We start from the raw sequence: 17,758 nt of genomic DNA on the forward strand, positions 1-17,758 counted from the left end.
CAAGAGGTCCTGGGCTGGCTGTGGTTGGCATCTGTGACCTTAAGGACCAGTCATTTGCTGATTATCCCCAGATAAGATGAAGCATCACCAAAAACATGAATCCAAACTTTGTCATTTCCATTTCACTTTCGAATTCCAAACCTTTTTGAAATGTTAAAGTTTTTGAATCTTTGTGGATGAAGTATCATGATGAGAATAACTGTGCTGCATTTAATAGTTTCTTTAGGAATTAGTGCCCATGTTTCTGTTATTTCCGTGGAAAGTGAATTCTTCCAGGGCCAAGATCACGCTTCAGACATCCTCACATCTCATTTCTGGCATAGCATCTGGTACACAGCAGGTGCTTAGTACATTTTAGCCAAGTGAATGAATGAATGACACAGCCCAGGAAGGCACTAAACTTTCAGTCATCCAGAATAGGACCCTGTGAAATGGGAAGGGCACATGGGGGCATCCCTGACGGTGGTGGGGGCACCACAGACAAGCTTTGCCTAGGGCTGGTCACTGGGTGAAGCCAATTTCATTTCTGTTAATGACCCATCATGGGCATAAAGGAAACATCCTTTGCTAACTGCCAGGGTGTCACGTGATTTGTGAATACTTTGTTAGAATAACACGGACTCAGCTGCTAGAAGGCAACGGTAGGTCAATGAGTGCTTCCTTTGCTAAGATCCACTCACGGCAGAGGCCCAGTGAAGGCGCTGTGGTTAGTGAGGGCCATTTCACAACTTGGTAACTAGGTATGTGTCTTCATGACGCATCTTCCAGTCACCAGAGTCATGTGTGGTCCTAACTATCAGTGACACGTAGCAAACACCCATCCCCCCCACCGACGTGCACCCCAGTACCACCCCTGCCTCATTCCACACTGTTCTTTTTCAGGTCTAGGAGTCTGTAGCTCTGTAGCAGTGGTTTACTACTGCTTGCTGGTGGCAAGTTGGCAAGTCATACAAATTGGAGAAAAATACAATTTTACCTATTGGAAAATAATTTCAAAATGCCATTTTTTAGCAAAACATGGCATTCTGCATGCGAAGGGCAATTTCTCCCAGGTCCACACACCTAAAAATGCTGGATCAAATATGGAAAAAAATCTTTTCTGAACATGTGGCTGATAGGGTGGGAAGGTAAAGGAAATCCTTAAAGACAGCAAATCCTCCTGGTTTGGGAGGAAGGAGCCTGGCATTTGCTGTGGGACTATCTTCTTAGTCCCGGGTGCCCATCATCCGGGTCTTCCCAGGCCCTAAGGGCACAGGCAGGAGACAAAGCCTCCGGTTGTCGCAGGGTGGGAGGTAGAATCCAGTTTTACTATACACAGAGGACCTGGACTTCTGAGGGTGACGTTCTTAGTGGAGGAAGCTGGGGCGAAAGCCTGTCCAGAAGAGAGAAGTGATAGATACATGCTGAGACCACTCAGGCTGGGTTCTGTGATGCAGCAGGTTTGGAAAACATTTTTCTGAACATTCCTAATCATCAGGCCTTGGACGCGAGGGTTGGTGAAAATAATTCATCCTATCTGATTAGCTTTAAAAAACCTCAAGCCAAAAATTAATTTGAAATATTACCAGATTGGCAGTATACCCTGGAACCAAGCGTAAGCGAAAATATCTTTTGTGGAGCACAGCATGTAAAAAAGCCAAACCTCAAAGAAATTACAGAAATACAATTCTAAGAAATCTGGGATCACAATAAAAAAGTTAAAAAGTCACCTAATGTAGAAGAAAACTAGCTACATGAGTGAAAGTCACAGAATTACAGAAACTGCAGAATCTAACCAGCAAAGGTTGTAGATATTGGAATGGCCAGTGTAATCCCAGCAGTTTGGGAGGCTGAGGCGGGTGGATCATTTGAGGCTGGGGGTTCGAGACCAGCCTGGCCAACATGGTGAAACCTTGTATGTGCTAAAAACACAACAATTAGCCTAGCTTGGTGGTGTGCACCTGTAGTCCCAGCTACTTGGGAGGCTGAGGCCGGAGAAGAATCTGGGAGGCAGAGGTTGCAGTGAGTCGAGATTTTGTCACTGCATTCCAGCCCCAGTGATGGAGTGGGACTTTGTCTCAAAAAAACCCAACTGAGTATAAACTAAATATGTTTGTTATGTTTAAATAAATAAAGGTCATGATAATGGAATAAGAGACTGTCACAATTAACCAGGGAGATGTGAAAAAGAAACAAATTTCTTTGTTTTGTCCATTTTTCTGGACATGAAACACTAATAATTAAAATTAGAAACTCAGTTGATGAGTTACATAGCAAATTAGATACAAATGAAGAGAGAATTTGTGAACTGAAAGATGGAGCTGAAGAAATTACATAAAATGCCAAGAAGTAAAAAATATGAAAAGGAGATTAAGAGATGGGGGGATAGGGTGAGAAGGTCCAATGTTTTTCTAATTAGAGTTCTAGAAGGAAATAACAAAGAGCATGAGAGAGAAATGGTGTTTGGAGAGAATGGCAAAAAAAAAAAAAAAAAAAAAAAAAAATCTACAAAGAAGTTATAATTATTTCCCCAGCTGATTTCTTAATGCATGGGTGCTGGCAGACAGTGATGGTATCTTCAAAGCACTGACAGAAAATACCAGCCCACTTAGAATTCTATCCAAGCGAAATTAATTTTTAAGAATGAGCGTAAATAAAAACACAGTCATAAAAAACAGCATTTCCCATCAACAGAAGTTCACTAAAGAAACATGGATTTGGGAGGCCGAGGCAGGCAGATCACGAGGCCAGGAGTTTGAGACCATCCTGACCAACATGGTGATGTGCCATCTCTACTAAAAATACAAAAATTAGCTGGGCGTGGTGGCGGGCACCTGTAGTCCCAGCTACTCAGGAGGCTGAGGCAGGAGAATTGCTTGAACCTGGGAGGCGGAGGTTGCAGTGAGCCAAGATCGTGCCACTGCACTCCAGCCTAGGTGACAGAACAAGACTCTATGTCAAAAACAAAAAAACAAAAACAAACTACAAAAAAAACTATGAATTAGGAAAAGTCCAGAAGGAGCCAGTAGCTGCAAGAAGAAACTGTGAGAAGAGAAAATGGGTAATGTCTGGTAAGTCACAGGAAATACTCATTGTATAAAACTGCAAATGATGCTTAATTTGCTGGTTTTAAAAAAGAAAAAATGCAAGTAGGCTGGGTGTGGTGGCTCACGCCTGTAATCCCAGCACTTTGGGAGGCCAAGACGGGTGGATCACCTGAGGTCAGGATTTCGAGATCAGCCTGGCCAACATAGCAAAACTCGTCTCTACTAAAAACACAAAAATTAGCTGGGCGTGGTGCACATGCTACTTGAGAGATTGAGGCAGGAGAATCGCTTGAACCTGGAAGGTGGAGATTGCAGTGAGCCGAGATGGTGCCAGTACACTCTAGCCTGGGTAATGGAGTGAGACTTTGTCTCAAAAAAAAAAAAAAAAAAAAAAAAAATCAAAGTTGAACTAGATGCTGCACAAGAATAGCACAGAAGTGTGAGAATATAGTCCCAGCTACTCGGGAGGCTGAGATGGGAGAATGACATGAACCCGGGAGGCGGAGCTTGCAGTGAACTGAGATCTCACCACTGCACTCCAGCCTGGGCGACAGAGCAAGACTCCGTGTCAAAAATAAAGCCGAATTAGTGCCCAGGAGACACACTGATATATATTGAAGCTAGAATAACTTGAGGAACTGCATATGTGTTATCTTTCCTGCTTTAAGAGAAACTTATTTGTGATTACAGGAAACTTATATGTGATTATAGGAAACGTACACGTGATTATAGGAAACATATTCATATGATTATAGGAAATATATTTCATATATATATAGAGAATCAAAATTCCCTCAGAAAGGTAAGGTACTGGCCTGATCGTCCATCTGTGGCTCAAGAGGAATAACCTCACAAGGGTCATCATGAGTAAGATCAACGCACAAACAGTTTAGCACGGAGCCAGGTGCACCCTGAATGGTAACCATGTGTTTTCTATGATCACCATCATTATTATTTTGTTAGTGTAATCATCACGATCAACTCTAAAGAGATGGGAATATGAGACCATGGGAGTTTGTACACATGGAAAAGACCACTGAAGGCCTGGATTGGCCTTAAATCTCCTTCAAAAACAAGTATGGGAGGCTGAGGCAGGAGGATCACTTGAGTCTAGGAGTTTAAGGCCAGACTGGGCAATATAATGAGACCCTGTCTCTAAAACACACACACAAAAAAACTCCACAGGTAAATCAAAATGTACTTATATAGGTTTTAAAAGCCAAATTAGGCCGGGCACGGTGGCTCACGCCTGTAATCCCAGCACTTTGGGAGGCTGAGGCGGGTGGGTCACGAGGTCAGGAGATCAAGACCATCCTGGCTAATACTGCGAAACCCCACCTCTACTAAAAACACACACACACATACACAAAATTAGCCAGGCGTGGTGGCAGGTGCCTGTTGTCCCAGCTACTGGGGAGGTTGAGATAGGAGAATGACATGAACCTAGGAGGTGGAGCTTGCAGTGAGCTGAGATCTCGCCCCTGCACTCCAGCCTGGGTGACAGAGCAAGACTCCATCTCAAAAATAAAGCCGAATTAGTGCCCAGGAGACACACTGATCTATATTGAAGCTAGAATAACTTGAACTGTGTATGCATTATCTTTCCTGCTTTAAGAGAAACTTATTTGTGACACCTGTGTAGCCAATAATTAGACAAGTATATTCTAATCCTAAAAATCAATTTAAGCATATTTTCCAAAAAAAGAGCAGAGTGCCATTAATCATGAAAACAGAGTTGGCTTAATTCAGCTATGAATGCTTTCAGGTGAATGGCAGCTTTTAAACATCAGCCTTCTCATCAATGCTCTCCTGTCTTCTCACAGACACCGAAACCTTCCACTTCTGCAGACAGCAGTCTTCTTGGCTCACAGTCAAGCAGGTGGGCTGGTTGAGCACTGCTGCGTGTGAGCAGCCCGCCTCCTGCTGGTGAGTAAGAAAATGGCATCATTTTCCAGGGGCCTTGAGCTAATTAACGTTACTGCTTTGCAACGGGTGTCAACAAAACATGTTTTGTGTTCTCACATTGTCTTATGACTATCTCTTTTTGGAGAATATGTACATATGTATATATTTAAATATATTTTGTTAGTTTTTTTTGAGACGTTGTTTCGCTCCTGTTGCCCAGGCTGGAGTGCAATGGCGCAATCCCTGCTCACGGCAACCCCCGCTTCCCAGGTTCAAATGATTCTCCTGCCTCAGCCTCTCAAGTAGCTGAGATTATGGTGCCTGCTACCACACCTGGCTACTTGGGAGGCTGAGGGAAGAGACGGGGTTTCACCATGTTGGCCAGGCTAGTTTTGAACTCTTGACCTCAGGTGATCTACCTGCCTCCGCCTCCCAAAGTGCTTGGATTACAGGTGTGAGCCACTGTGCCCGCCTATTTTTTTTTTTTTAAAGAAATCATCAGAGTGTTGGGATTTAATGGGGTGTCTAGCCAAGGGCTCTGGGGAATACAAGGCTACAGTCTAAGCAATGCAAGGCTACTCCACTAAGCTCCAAACTCCCCAAGCCATGCTTTAGAATGCAATTCAGAAGGGCATTTGTTTTTATTTATTTATTTATTTTTGAGATGGAGTCTTGCTCTGTCACCTAGGTTGGAGTGCAGTGACACAATATCGGCTCACTACAACCTCTGCCTCCTGGGTTCAAGCGATTCTCATGCCTCAGCCTCCTGAGTAGTTGGGATTACAGGCATGCACCACCCCACGTGGCTAATTCTTGTATTTTTAGTAGAGATGGGATTTCATCACATTGGCCAGGCTGATCTTGAATTCACCTCAGGAATCACCTCAGGTGATCTGCCTGCCTCGGCCTCCCGAAGTGCTGGGATTACAGGTGTGAGCCACCATGCCTGGCCCAGAAGGGATTTTTGACGCTGATTCTAACAGTGGTGATTTCTGCTAGGAGTGGAATGTGTGCCAAGTGCCACAGACGAGATCTTACCGAGTCTTGCCCCTTGGGGCCTTCACTGCTTCCTAAAGGGGAAGTGAAGTAAATAATATCTATCAACCTATTTTGAGATTTATGGGGGAAATGGAACAGCATAAATGGTAAGTAGCAGAATTATTAATAGGTACCATTTACTGGTTATTTTAAAAGTGCTTTGTGTTCAACTATTGTTACAAGTTGACATACGGGAAAAATATACACTTGAGCTAGAAAATATGCTCATTTGTATTTTTGATAATGACATTCTCTAGTTCATGGTTGGCTTAGGTCAGCAGTGACCAAAGTTATCCACATAGATGGGATTCTGAATGTGGAATCATCACTAATAGGATGCAAGGGGGAATCAAAGCCGACAACAGAGCCTGTCTTTTGTGCAAAGTATAGTTATTCTGGCACAAAGTAGACTATTATTTTTGCTAGAGTGAATGCAGAAATCTTTTCATTCAAGAAACATTTGTTGGGTGTCTAAGATGTGCCAGGCACTGTCCTGGACCCTGGGGATACATCCCAGTAAACAAGAGAGATGACAAAGAAATAGCAAGCCAACAATCCCTGCCTTGTGGAGCTTCCCCGTTAGCAGAACGGCGGCTCTCAAACCAGCAGCACCGGAAGCGCTTGTTAAACACACATTGCTGTGGCTCCCCCACTGCCCCTCTGGGTCTGAATCTGTGGCTCTGGGATTGCGCTCAAGGACTGGCAGTTTAACAAATTCCTAGGTGATGCTGGTATCGTTAGCCTGCAGAGTTTTGGAGAACCACTGCTCGCGGAAGGTCTACATACACTGTGGTCAACACAGAGAGATCCTTTTTTTTTTTTTTTTTTTTTTTTTGAGACAGGGTCTCACTCTGTTGCCCAGGCTGGAGTGCAGCGGCAAGATCATAGGTCACTGAAGCCTGGAAATCCTGGGCTCCCGAATAGCTGGGACTACAGGCATATGCTTCTGTTCTCTGCTAATCTTTAAAAAAATATTTTTTGTAGCAATGGGGCTCGCTTTGTTGACCAGGCTGGTCTCGAATTCTTAACTTCAAGTAATCCTCCCACCTTGGCCTCCCAAAGTGTGTGGCTGCTGGTGTGAGCCACTGCACTCAGTAGGGTAGAATTTTTCTCTTCTCTGGGAAACCGAGGTCTCTGCTCGTCAGGACTTCCATGGACTGGGTGAGGCCCACCCACATTATAGAGGGTCATCTCCTTGACCTCAAAGTAAACAGAGTATAGATGTTAACTACGCCTACAAAAATACCTTCACAGCAACACCTCAACTAGTGCTGGATCCAACAACTGGCCTATGTGGCCCAGCTACATTGACACAGAAAATTACCCATCACAGCTAGGCTGAAACTCATGTTAAAGACTAGATCTGCTTGACTTCAAGCCCCCTCTGCTTGTCTTGGATTCCTCAGACAAGGGTGGGAACACCTGGTTCTTGCTGAAAGAAGGTAAATGCAACTGTGGAGAACAACAGTGCTGGGCCTAAATGTGCTACACCTCTGTGCTTACAGGGGTGCTGAGTTTAAATGAGCTACGCCTCTGTGCTGTGCAGGGGTGATGAGTTAAATGGGCTACACCTCTGTGCTTTGACGGGGTGATGAGTTAAATGGGCTACGCCTCTGTGCTTTGCAGGGATGATAAGTTAAATGGGCTACACCTCTGTGCTTTGCAGGGGTGATGAGTTAAATGGTCTATGCCTCTGTGCTTGCAGGGGTGCTGAGTTTAAACGGGCTACGCCTCTGTGCTTGCAAGGAACAAGTGGAGAGCAGGTGAACTGTTTTCCTCACACATGGTCAACATACTTTTCTGTGGAATGACAATATTTCGTCCACCCTGCCAGCTCCATTTTTAATGAAGGATTTATGGAGGCCAGGATCCAGCTGTTAGCTTTTCAAATCTGCACACCTCTCAGAAATGCTGCTCCTGGGGACACAGTCCTTCGATTCCCTCCTGCCTGTTGTGGGCTGGGCCACTATGCAGGCGTGGCTGGGGTGCCTTTCAAAGTGGCGTTCACTCCCTTTTCCCCCAGGTCATTTTATTTTTGTTTCTGACCAAATCCAGCATTTTCCTTAAGGGTTTAGCGCCCTCTGGTGCATCAGAGGCGCACTGCAGCTGCTTCCCTCCTGATGCTGAGTGGGGTGCAGAGAATTGCCAGGGGCGCTTTCTTTTGAGGAGATCCAAATGCCCGTGGGGTATGCAGTGTGCGTGTGTGTGAGTGGAGAGCGTGTGCAGTGTTATGTATCTGCGTGTGGTGTGTGTTCTGTGTGTATGTGTGTTGTGTATATGTGTATGCTGTCTGTGTAGTGTGTGTGGTGTGTATGTATGTGTGTGGTGTATGTGGTGCACGCGTGTGGTGTGTAACATGGTCTGCATGTGTGTGTGTGTGCAGTGTGTGGTATGTGTATATGTGGTGTATGTGGATGTGGTGTGTGTTTATGTGTGTGTGGTGCATGTATGTGGTGTGTGTGATGGGTGTGTCGTGTGTGTGATGGGTGTGTCGTGTGTGTGATGTGTGTGATGGCTGTGTGGTGTGTGTGATGGCTGTGTGGTGTGTGTGATGGGTGTATGATAGCTGTGTGGTATTGTGATGGTGTGTGGTGCATGTCTGTGGTGTGTGTAATGCATGGTGGTCATGTTATATGTGTGTATATATGTGTGATGTGTGCGTTGTATAGGTGTGGTGTGTATGTGTGATGTGTTATGTTTATGTGTGTGGCATGTGTGATGGATGTGGTGTGTGTGTGTGGTGTGTAGCTGTGATAACAGGTTTCTATAAAAATATTTTCCACATTGTGAACTTGTTCTAGCCGCTTGTTTATGGAGTCTAGTACACACGGTATAGACTTGCAAAATCAAGTTTGGAATTTACATTCAGACCTTTTTTACCAACTCTGCTGGGATCCTAAAACCCCTCTGGAATCCAAAAGGCTTCGGGACAGCATCATTTTCAGGGGAGGATCCCATGTGTCAGGCCAGGCAGGCATCTGGTGGAGCCTGCACTGTGGCTGTGCAGAGCGAAGACTCAGGGGACACACAGGCTGTGACCCCCACAGGTGAGAGAGCACAGGGGACCTGCAGGCCGTGACCCCCACAGGTGAGAGAGCACAGGGAACCCGCAGGTCATGACCCCTACAGGTGAGAGAGCTCAGGAGACCTGCAGGCTGTGTCCCTCAAGGTAGAACTCCTGGGGTTGGAGGGAACCCCTGGGGGTGCTGAGGCTCCTGCAGGGGGAGGACGCCCCTGGCTGGAAGCTGACACTCCAGGGAAGTGCCCTGCCATGCTGGAGGGACGGTCCAGAAGTGAAGAAGGGTTTCTCAGTACAGGAGTGCGCTTGGAGAGCCCCAGCCCCAGGTCTGCATGGTCAGGATCAGCCTCCAGGGGCAGGCGTGCGGTGCCAGTGTGTGTGTGCGTGCGCAAGCATGCCTTCACTTGGCTTTTAATCCCAATCAGTCTTACCTTTCCTTTCCTCGCTCCACAGTGCCTGACATTTTTAGCATTCAGCCTTCAAAACCCAAACCCCCAAGTTTCACCATTTTGTACTATTTTGCAACTTACAAACGGCTAAACACACACTCATTTCATTATTTATAGCTTGGTAGATCTTACTGGCCCTGAGTGGCAGGCAACGAAAAGGCTGTGAGCCTTTGAGCAACTTGCCTGGAAGAGGAGGAAATCAAACCGGGCCTTTGACGACCTGCCAAGGGCCATTTCTGCTGCCCCAGAGCAAACCTTCGCACACAAGCTGAGTGCCTTGGAAACGCACTGCAGAGGGTCTGGTGCTGTCCTGGCACTGACAGCTTTTCACAGTGCAAGGCTGAGCCCGAAGGATGCGCTGGCTTTAATGGAGATCTGTCGCAGCCGTTCCAGACCATCTGCACATCCACTTAGGCGGCGGGTCCAGGGCCACGGATTCAAGAGAAGTGGCATCAAACCTGCTTTACTTAAGCCAACAAGCGGTTCAGAAAATACACTCCCAAATAACCGGGGATCTAGATCTCCGGGAATAATAAATTACACCCGTCTCCCAATACCGGGACTGCACTTGTGTGTGAAGGCAGTCGACGGCTGAGAGACAGCTCTGCGGTGAGATGCTGGGGCAAAATATATCAAAAGATCGCGGCTCCCCGGAGCCACTGCTGCTTCAGTGTCCTCCACTGAGGGAGGTGCACCTCCTAGCCTCTCCTGGACTGTAACTCTGAAGAGGTGGGGTGGTGCCAGTGGCGAGCATGGGTAAGGGGCAGTTCGTTGGAGATTGTCAATCTCGCATCTTGATCACTGGCTCCAGCCTAGATTCCCCTGTGAGGTGGTCTAGGCATCCACTCCTTTCCCCCACTGAACCCCTCTGCTGAGATGTCCACAATGAACGTGTGTCTCCCTGAACAACCTGCTTTTGTTTCTGTTTCCTCTTCCAGCCACTGGCACCACCATCGTTCCAAGCTAGATATTCATGCATCAACATTAACCCGTCACCTCTCATCCTGTCTTCTAATCTACTGCCAGGTTCTGCGGATCCTACCTCAAGCCCATCCCCTCCTCTGTATTCCCTGGCCGGACTCCTGGCACCTGATGGGTCTCTGGTTTGGCCCTTTTTGGGGGTGCTCTGCTGTGCTCCCAGCCCTACCACCTTGGGAATGAGGTCACACCACCACATCACGGTGCTGGGACAGCTCACGCCCAGTGGTGGAGGGTGGAGGGTGGATGCGAAGGGCCCACCTCTAGCCTACTACCTCTGGCTCCCCTCAGTCTTCTGTGGCAACCGCACTGCAGGTGGATTCCGACTCTGCCCAACCCTGCTTCCTTCTCTTCCTGAAGGGGCTGTTGAGAGCGTCCCTGAGACATCCCCTGCCTGCAAGTCTCAGAGCCTGTTTTCCTGGGACCCTATAACCTGTGACATTTGGTGCCCAGAGAGTCCTAGGAAGCAAACTCTAAAATGGAGTTAGAGCTGGAATCCCTCCTGCCAGAGGAGCCTGGCGGCGTTGGGAGAGAGTGCTGGAAGCTGAGTGGGGCCCCGAGGAGCAAAGGGCAGGGCCAGGTGGCATGCAAGCACCCTGTCTCTGTGGCTGTGCACACAGGCAGGTCCTGTGGATTCCAGGTGTCTGTGGAGGGAAAAGAGGTCACATGGGCCAGTAAGAGCATCCTAGTAAAGATTCTGGGGGTTCAGCAGCTGAGAACAATGGGCCATTTAAAAAAGAGTTCCTGGCATGCTACTGAGCCCTGTGGAGTTGGTGTATCTGTGCAGCAATCCGTCATAAGACAGAAGTGCGGCACCCAGGGCCAGAACCAGGCCCAGGCAGGCCCACGGTGCATGAGCGAGCTGCACAAGCAGGACCTCAGACCCCTGTGCCGTCCACACTGTGGCGTGACTGCCTCTCCTTGGGCTCACAATCATGGCCCCACGGTGGTGATGGCAGGGCTGGGGGCATTCCTTATGACACAGTGAGCGATCCAAGCTTGGTTCACAATTGAGTTAGCTTAACATATGGCTGCAAGCCAAAAATGCACCACCGCTATCCTGTAACCCTCTTTAGGGTTGAAAGAGAATGGTGAGGGGAGACCCTGTCAATAGGCAGAGCCTCAGGCATCGCAACGGCTATGGTCCGAGTGTTTCTGTCTCACCAGATTCCTATGTTGAAACCTAAGCGCCGAGGTGGTGGGATTAGGAGGTGAGGCCTTTGCAGGTGATTGGGTCACAAGTAAGAGCCTTCAGGATGGGATTAGTGCCCTTATAAAGAGAGAGCATTAACCAGTCACCTCTCATCCTGTGAGACCCCAGAGAGCCGCCTTGCCCCTTCCACCATGTGAGGGCATAGCTAGAAGACGTCATCTACAAACCAAAAAGTGGTCCGTCATGAGACCCCACATCTGCTAGTGCATTCATCTTTGACTCCAGGACTGATACCCCTGCTGCTGGGTGTGTCCGCAGCAGACAGCTCTCTGCCAAGTCTCCACTCAGGAAGTGCCCCCAGCTGAAGAAGGCTGCTTCATCTAAGGCCATTTTTCCTTCCGGGGGAAGCCCACATTGAAAACCTGGCCTATGCATGGGGATGTAAGGCCTAACCACTCTGTGTCCATGCAGGACAACTCAGAAGGCTCATCCAGCTCCAGAGCTCCTTCTAGGACCTGCTGTGGCAACTACATAGCAGTTCAGCCTTCCTTCAATCTGCTTCGTGCAATTCCCCCACAGCACCCTCCAGTACACAGTCTGCACTCAACTCTCAAGCATCTCAGGGTTTTTCTTCCTGGAAAACACGAACTATTACAATTCTCTAAGTGTTTTTCATATTACAGCCAGAGATCTTTCGAAAGCACCCATCCGATATGTCAACCTTAAAAAAAAAATCTCCAAATGCCTTCTCACTGCCCTAAATTCCAAGCTCCTGCCTGTGACTGATAAGGCCCTGCATTTCCTGGCTCCATCTCCAGCCTACTCTGTGGCCACAGCCACCATCACTTTATGGTACAATCAAGGGAGTGTCTTCTGCCTCCCTGAAAATGTCATTCGCGTTCATCTCCAGAACTTTGCACACATTGTCCCTTTGCTTAGGACACCGGTAAGTTCCTTCCTTGCCTGAAGAGCTCATCCCTGTAGCTCTCAAATTTCACTTCTTCCAATGATCAACTCCTCCAGCCCCACGGAGAACTGGCCAGGTCCCACTTTTATGCTTCCAGAGCATCCTGAACTTTCTCTCTTGTGCCTCGTAGCATACAACATTTTAATTATTTGTCAAACTGTGTTTCTACTTCACTAGATTACAAACCCTATGAGAACAGAGGCCAAGTCCAAGTCTATCCTTTTTTTTTTTTTCTTTTTTTTTTTTAAGATGGTTTCTTGCACTGTTGCCCAGGCTGGAGTGCAGTGGTGCGATCTTGGCTCACTGCAACCTCCGCCTCCCAGCTTCAAGCGATTCTTCTGCCTCAGCCTCCCACCAAGTCTGTCTTTAATGTTGTATCCAAAATGCCTAGTACTATGCATGGCAATAAAAGGTGCTTTATAAATGTGTACTGAGCACCCTTCTCCCTTCTTTCCACTAATTGTAAGAAATTCACAGTCAAAATGAGGTTCAAAGGCACATAATGTAGGAAGTGTAACACAACGTTGCAGCCAAAATTCCACTTATAGATGTGTTTAAGATTTTAAAAAAAATGTTAATTCTCAACATTTAAAAATAAAGACACTTAACAAAAACACATGGATTTTATACTGACATCAAAAATCACACTGGAAGGCCTAGTACCATTGGGCTCACATTGCTGCTGGGTAAACATGGACCTGAACTGGGGAGCTATGTAGCAGGTGTTTCCCCAACCCCCCACAACAAGCCATGCCCACTCCAGTTTGCCACAGACCCCCACCAACTCCACCACGGGACTGTGTGTCATTATGCTTGCAGGCTTTTGTGTTGATGTGTTTTTGTTGTTGTTCTGTTTGTTTTAATAGGAAAAGCAGAAGAAAATGAAATGTATCTTTGCATCCTTATCAAAATATTGACAGGTCCATGAAGTAGGCTTCAGGTCTGCCTCACTCATTTAAGGGTTGTGTTGCTGTTGATATTGGAGTTGGCCATCCCTGGTATTGTGTTTGACAAGCCAACAACAGCCCGCTTAGCCCCCTCTTTCAAAAGGCAGAGTGACCAGTAAGAACAATGGAAGCACATTTCTGCTTCACTGGGACTGGAATGGTCATCAGTGCTGGCTGGTGCAGCTCCCAAAGACCTGGGTAAAAGAATGGTCTGGGGCTTGTCAACTCTATGCCCCTGGGTGGCCACTCTCCCTCCCTCTCCCTTGCCTATGGACAAAATCTATCACAAAAACTTGAGATAAGGCTCAGAATAAGACATGTATTTGAAAGTGCTTTGTAAACAAGCACCACACAAGTGCACATTATTATATTTGTCCCAAGCAAATGCTGGGTTTGTTTTTCTAATTTAGGAGGCAGATGGAAGGAACTGAGGTTTACTGTGAAAATCTAATTTTCTCCTGTGATTCAAAAGATTACTGAGACATAATCCAGCCCTGAAGCTACTGTCCATTCTTTCCCAGTACTTACCCAGCTTCGTGGTAGGGAGGGACGTGTGTGGATGAAGGAGGGATTTGTCATTCATTCAATAAACACTTAATGAGCACCTACTCTGTGCCAGGCACTGAAGGATACAGGATGCAATAGGCACAAACCCTGCACTAATGAAGCCCAGACTTTTTGTGAGGAGACAAAGAAATGATATTTCAATGTGACGAATGTATTCAGAATGTACAGTTGTCTGAAAGTTTACAGGATGTAGTGGGGAAGGCAGATGGCTTCTGGGAGGAGGTAACATGATCTGGGCCTAGAAGGTTGAGCAGGAGGCATGGTCGGTAGGCAGGCATGGGCACATTCCCCTCAGACACTGTAGATATATTAAAGACAGCAGTTGCTGTTCCCCAACTACTTAGATCAAGTATAGCCACTGAAATTGATCTCCCCTGTGGCTTTAGATAGCACCTCTAAAAATCTGGAAGTCTCAGTCTGCCCTCCTGTTGATTAGGGAGAGGAACATCAACTACTTAGAACCACTGGGAGAATGAATCAATTTATGTGGTGTGCAAGAGCAAGTGTGTAGTTATTAGCAAGTCCCCAGGGGGAATACGCGGAAGGAACTGGAACATGGAGAGGAGAACAAGCGGGGAAAAACAAGGGAAAGCAAATGGGATTGGACTCTCATTAGTCTGTGATGGATTGATCTTCTGTCACTGCTTTCCCAAACTCCCAGCAGTTTCAACTTAAAGCTTGTTCAATATTTTAAAACCAATTTAAAGCCAATTGTTGAGTTTGCTTAAAAAAAAATTATTGCGTTAATCAAAAAATGCATTAAGTTTTAGGTCCAATAGTCTAACTGATAGGAAAAGCTGATTGGGACCCAAGAGAAATGGGCTCGCCTGGCTGGAGAATGTAATGGGCAAGAACAGAAACCAATCAACGCTAAAGGGAAGAACAGCAGAAACGAGTCACAAATGGCTCAAAGCAAAGAACCCTGCAACTGAATGAGATTGAAAGACAGTGTGAAGAGCGCTGATGAGGGTATTTAGTTAGTATTAGCAAAATTCAGACATGAGAACACATCTAAAGCCTTCAGTTCCAAGAGAGGCTGCAAGTGGGTTTTTATTGTGAGATGTGCAGAGTGTCATCCTTTCAAAGATTTCAGGTCGATGAAACTGCAGAGGTCATCCTCCCGGAGACCATGCTGCTTGAGAGAAATGTAGGGAACAGAAAATAAGCCAGCTCTACGAAAAGAAAAACCCTTCATTCTGTTATCAAATCGAATTGGGTCATGAAATTTGAAGAAATAGCTTGTTTGTTTGGTTTGTGCCTTCCTACATCCAAGAGCAGCTATGGTTGAAACAAGGAAACTTGGTAAATTCGCTCACAGAGAAGGTGCTGGTGATTCTGTATTCTTCCCCTTCTCTGCTTTGCATCTGGAAGGCTGACTCCCATGGGCTGTTCCCCTAGGATCCCCTGTGTCTGGCTTCCAGCCTTGTGTATGGTCCGTGGGAGACATTAGCAAGAGATCGGATGGCAGGACGCAGGAGGCAGGACGTCCATGCTCGCTCCCTTCCTGCTGTGGAGCTATTTCCGGGCAATGCTGGATGCCCCTTGATGATACCTCCTGTCACAAGGCCCCTTCTCCATAACTGCAGCTCATGGGGTTTACAGAACTCTTCCTCCCCCTGCCTCTGCAGGCCTGGGGTGGCCATGGCTCCCCACTGATGCTCGCTCCGAGGCCCTCAGCCCTGTGAGTGGTTCCTGTGGCCCCAGCTCGCCTCTATGGTCATCCCTTCCATTAATGTCTCTTCCTGTGCCCATCTGGGTTGGCTTCTCTCTCCCGAGGGACCCTGATCAAATTAGAGACGCAGGAAAACATGGCAGCAAAGACCCCAATTAGTTGCTTTCTGTTCTCTGGCAACTGTTCACTAGCAGATATCTTTTTAGTTTGGCTTGTTGGTTTGCTTCGTTTTCAAATAAGAGGAATTGGAGGCTGTCCCTGTGATTAGGAACCAGAAGCAGGAAGGGCCTCATATCCTGGGGGCTCTAAATGCAGGGCTGCTTCGCTCTGAGTTCTTTCTGGGATGACCCTGACGTGGATTGACTATACCTCCTCAGAATTCCTATCATATCAGTTGCTCGTGCAACCTCTGTGGCATCTATTGAAGCCACAGAAACTTCATGGGAGCAGGGATGTTGTCTTGCTTTTTGTTCTGAGGGCCTAGAACCATGCTTAACATATTATGGGTGTTTAATGCGTATTTGTTGAATGAATGAAATAATGTCTCATGGGGCGCAGTGGCTCACGCCTGTCATCTCAGCACTTTGGGAGGCTTGCTTGAGGTCAAGAGTTCAAGACCAGCCTGGGCAACATGCTGAAACCCTGTCTCTATGAAAAATACAAAGAGTAGCCTGGTGTGGTGGCGTGTGCCTGCAGTTCCAGCTAGTCGGGAGGCTGAGGTGGGAGGGTTGCCTGAGCCAAGGATAAGGAGTCTGCGGTGAGCCAAGATCGCGCCGCTGCACTCCAGCCTGGGCAACACAGTGAGACCCTGGTTCAAAAAAAATGAAATAATGTCTCTTTCTTTATAGATGCTACCATCACTCAACAAACCATCTATTAAATGTCTGTGCAGCAGATGTCATCTTGGGCCTGGAGACGCAGGGGCGCAGAGGACACAGTCTGGTTGAAGCGGTCCTGGCCTCTGCAACTTTGCCCATGTAGCACGCTCTGCTGGAATGTTCTTTACCACACCATCCTGCTGTCCTGACAAACTCTGACCCATCTTCTGTGACTTTTCCAGGGAAGCCTGGACGCGTTTTAGATAAAGCTATAGAGTTGCTAAGCTTTGGTTTAGCATACTACTATAATTACAATATTCATTTTCCAGCAAATCTCCCCCCATGGCTCCCCTATGAGCCTCTGAAGGGAAATACACTTTTCTTTTCTTTTTCTTTTTCTTTTTTTTTGAGACAGAGTCTCACTCTGTCATCAGGCTGGAGTGCAGTGGTGCAATCTCGGCTCACTGCAAGCTCCACCTCCCGGGTTCAAGCGATTCTCCTGCCTCAGCCTCCTGAGTAACTGGGATTACAGGTGTGCGCCACCACACCCAGCTAACTTTTGTATATTTATTAGAGACGGGGGTTTCACCATGTTGGCCAAGCTTATCTTGATCTCTTGACTTCATGAGGTCTCGGCCTCCCGAAGTACTGGGATTACAGGCATAAGCCACCGTGCCCTGCTGGGAAATATATTTTTCAATGCATTTTTCTAGAAAGTCAAGCAGATGCTTGACCCACCCAAATGCTCAATTTAATGTCTGCTAATTGACATTGTTTGCAGACACAGTTCCCTTGATATTTGGACATCTATGGTTTAGGTCATCTCTAACTTCCTTTTTCCTATTTTTCTGAATCCAATATTAAGGTTCTAGTAATTTAAAAACATTTAATTTGGGCTACCTCAATCTTTAACACCAAGGCTGGATGGTTCCTCTTGACTGAAGAATGAATGAGATTAGAGGGAGGATCAGGCGCCTAGATGGCTTTAGGTTAAGCAATGCTCTTCTTTCCCTAACAGCTACTGTTTCCAAATAAATACTGTAGATGCCAGAGTATATCTTCGTGGAAGCCTCTGCCATGTTTCCGCAGTCTCAGAGCATATGGATATAAATTGCTAGACTGACTCCGTTTCCCAGAGCCTCAGGTGTCCCTGCCTCCACTACAGCAGTACTAAGGCAGGGGTCTCTGGGCCATTATTGCTTCTGCTGTCATTACCTGG

General features: G+C 46.9%; 1 protein-coding gene across 3 annotated transcripts in view; it reads right to left on the reverse strand.

Annotated features, from left to right (window-relative positions):
• Nucleotides 1–17,758, reverse strand: part of PRKN (parkin RBR E3 ubiquitin protein ligase) — a 1,378,177-nt gene that overhangs the window by 12,609 nt on the left and 1,347,810 nt on the right. The window lies entirely within an intron of this gene.

The sequence above is a fragment of the Piliocolobus tephrosceles genome, chromosome 5 (assembly GCF_002776525.5).
Source record: "Piliocolobus tephrosceles isolate RC106 chromosome 5, ASM277652v3, whole genome shotgun sequence".
NCBI lineage: Eukaryota > Metazoa > Chordata > Mammalia > Primates > Cercopithecidae > Piliocolobus > Piliocolobus tephrosceles.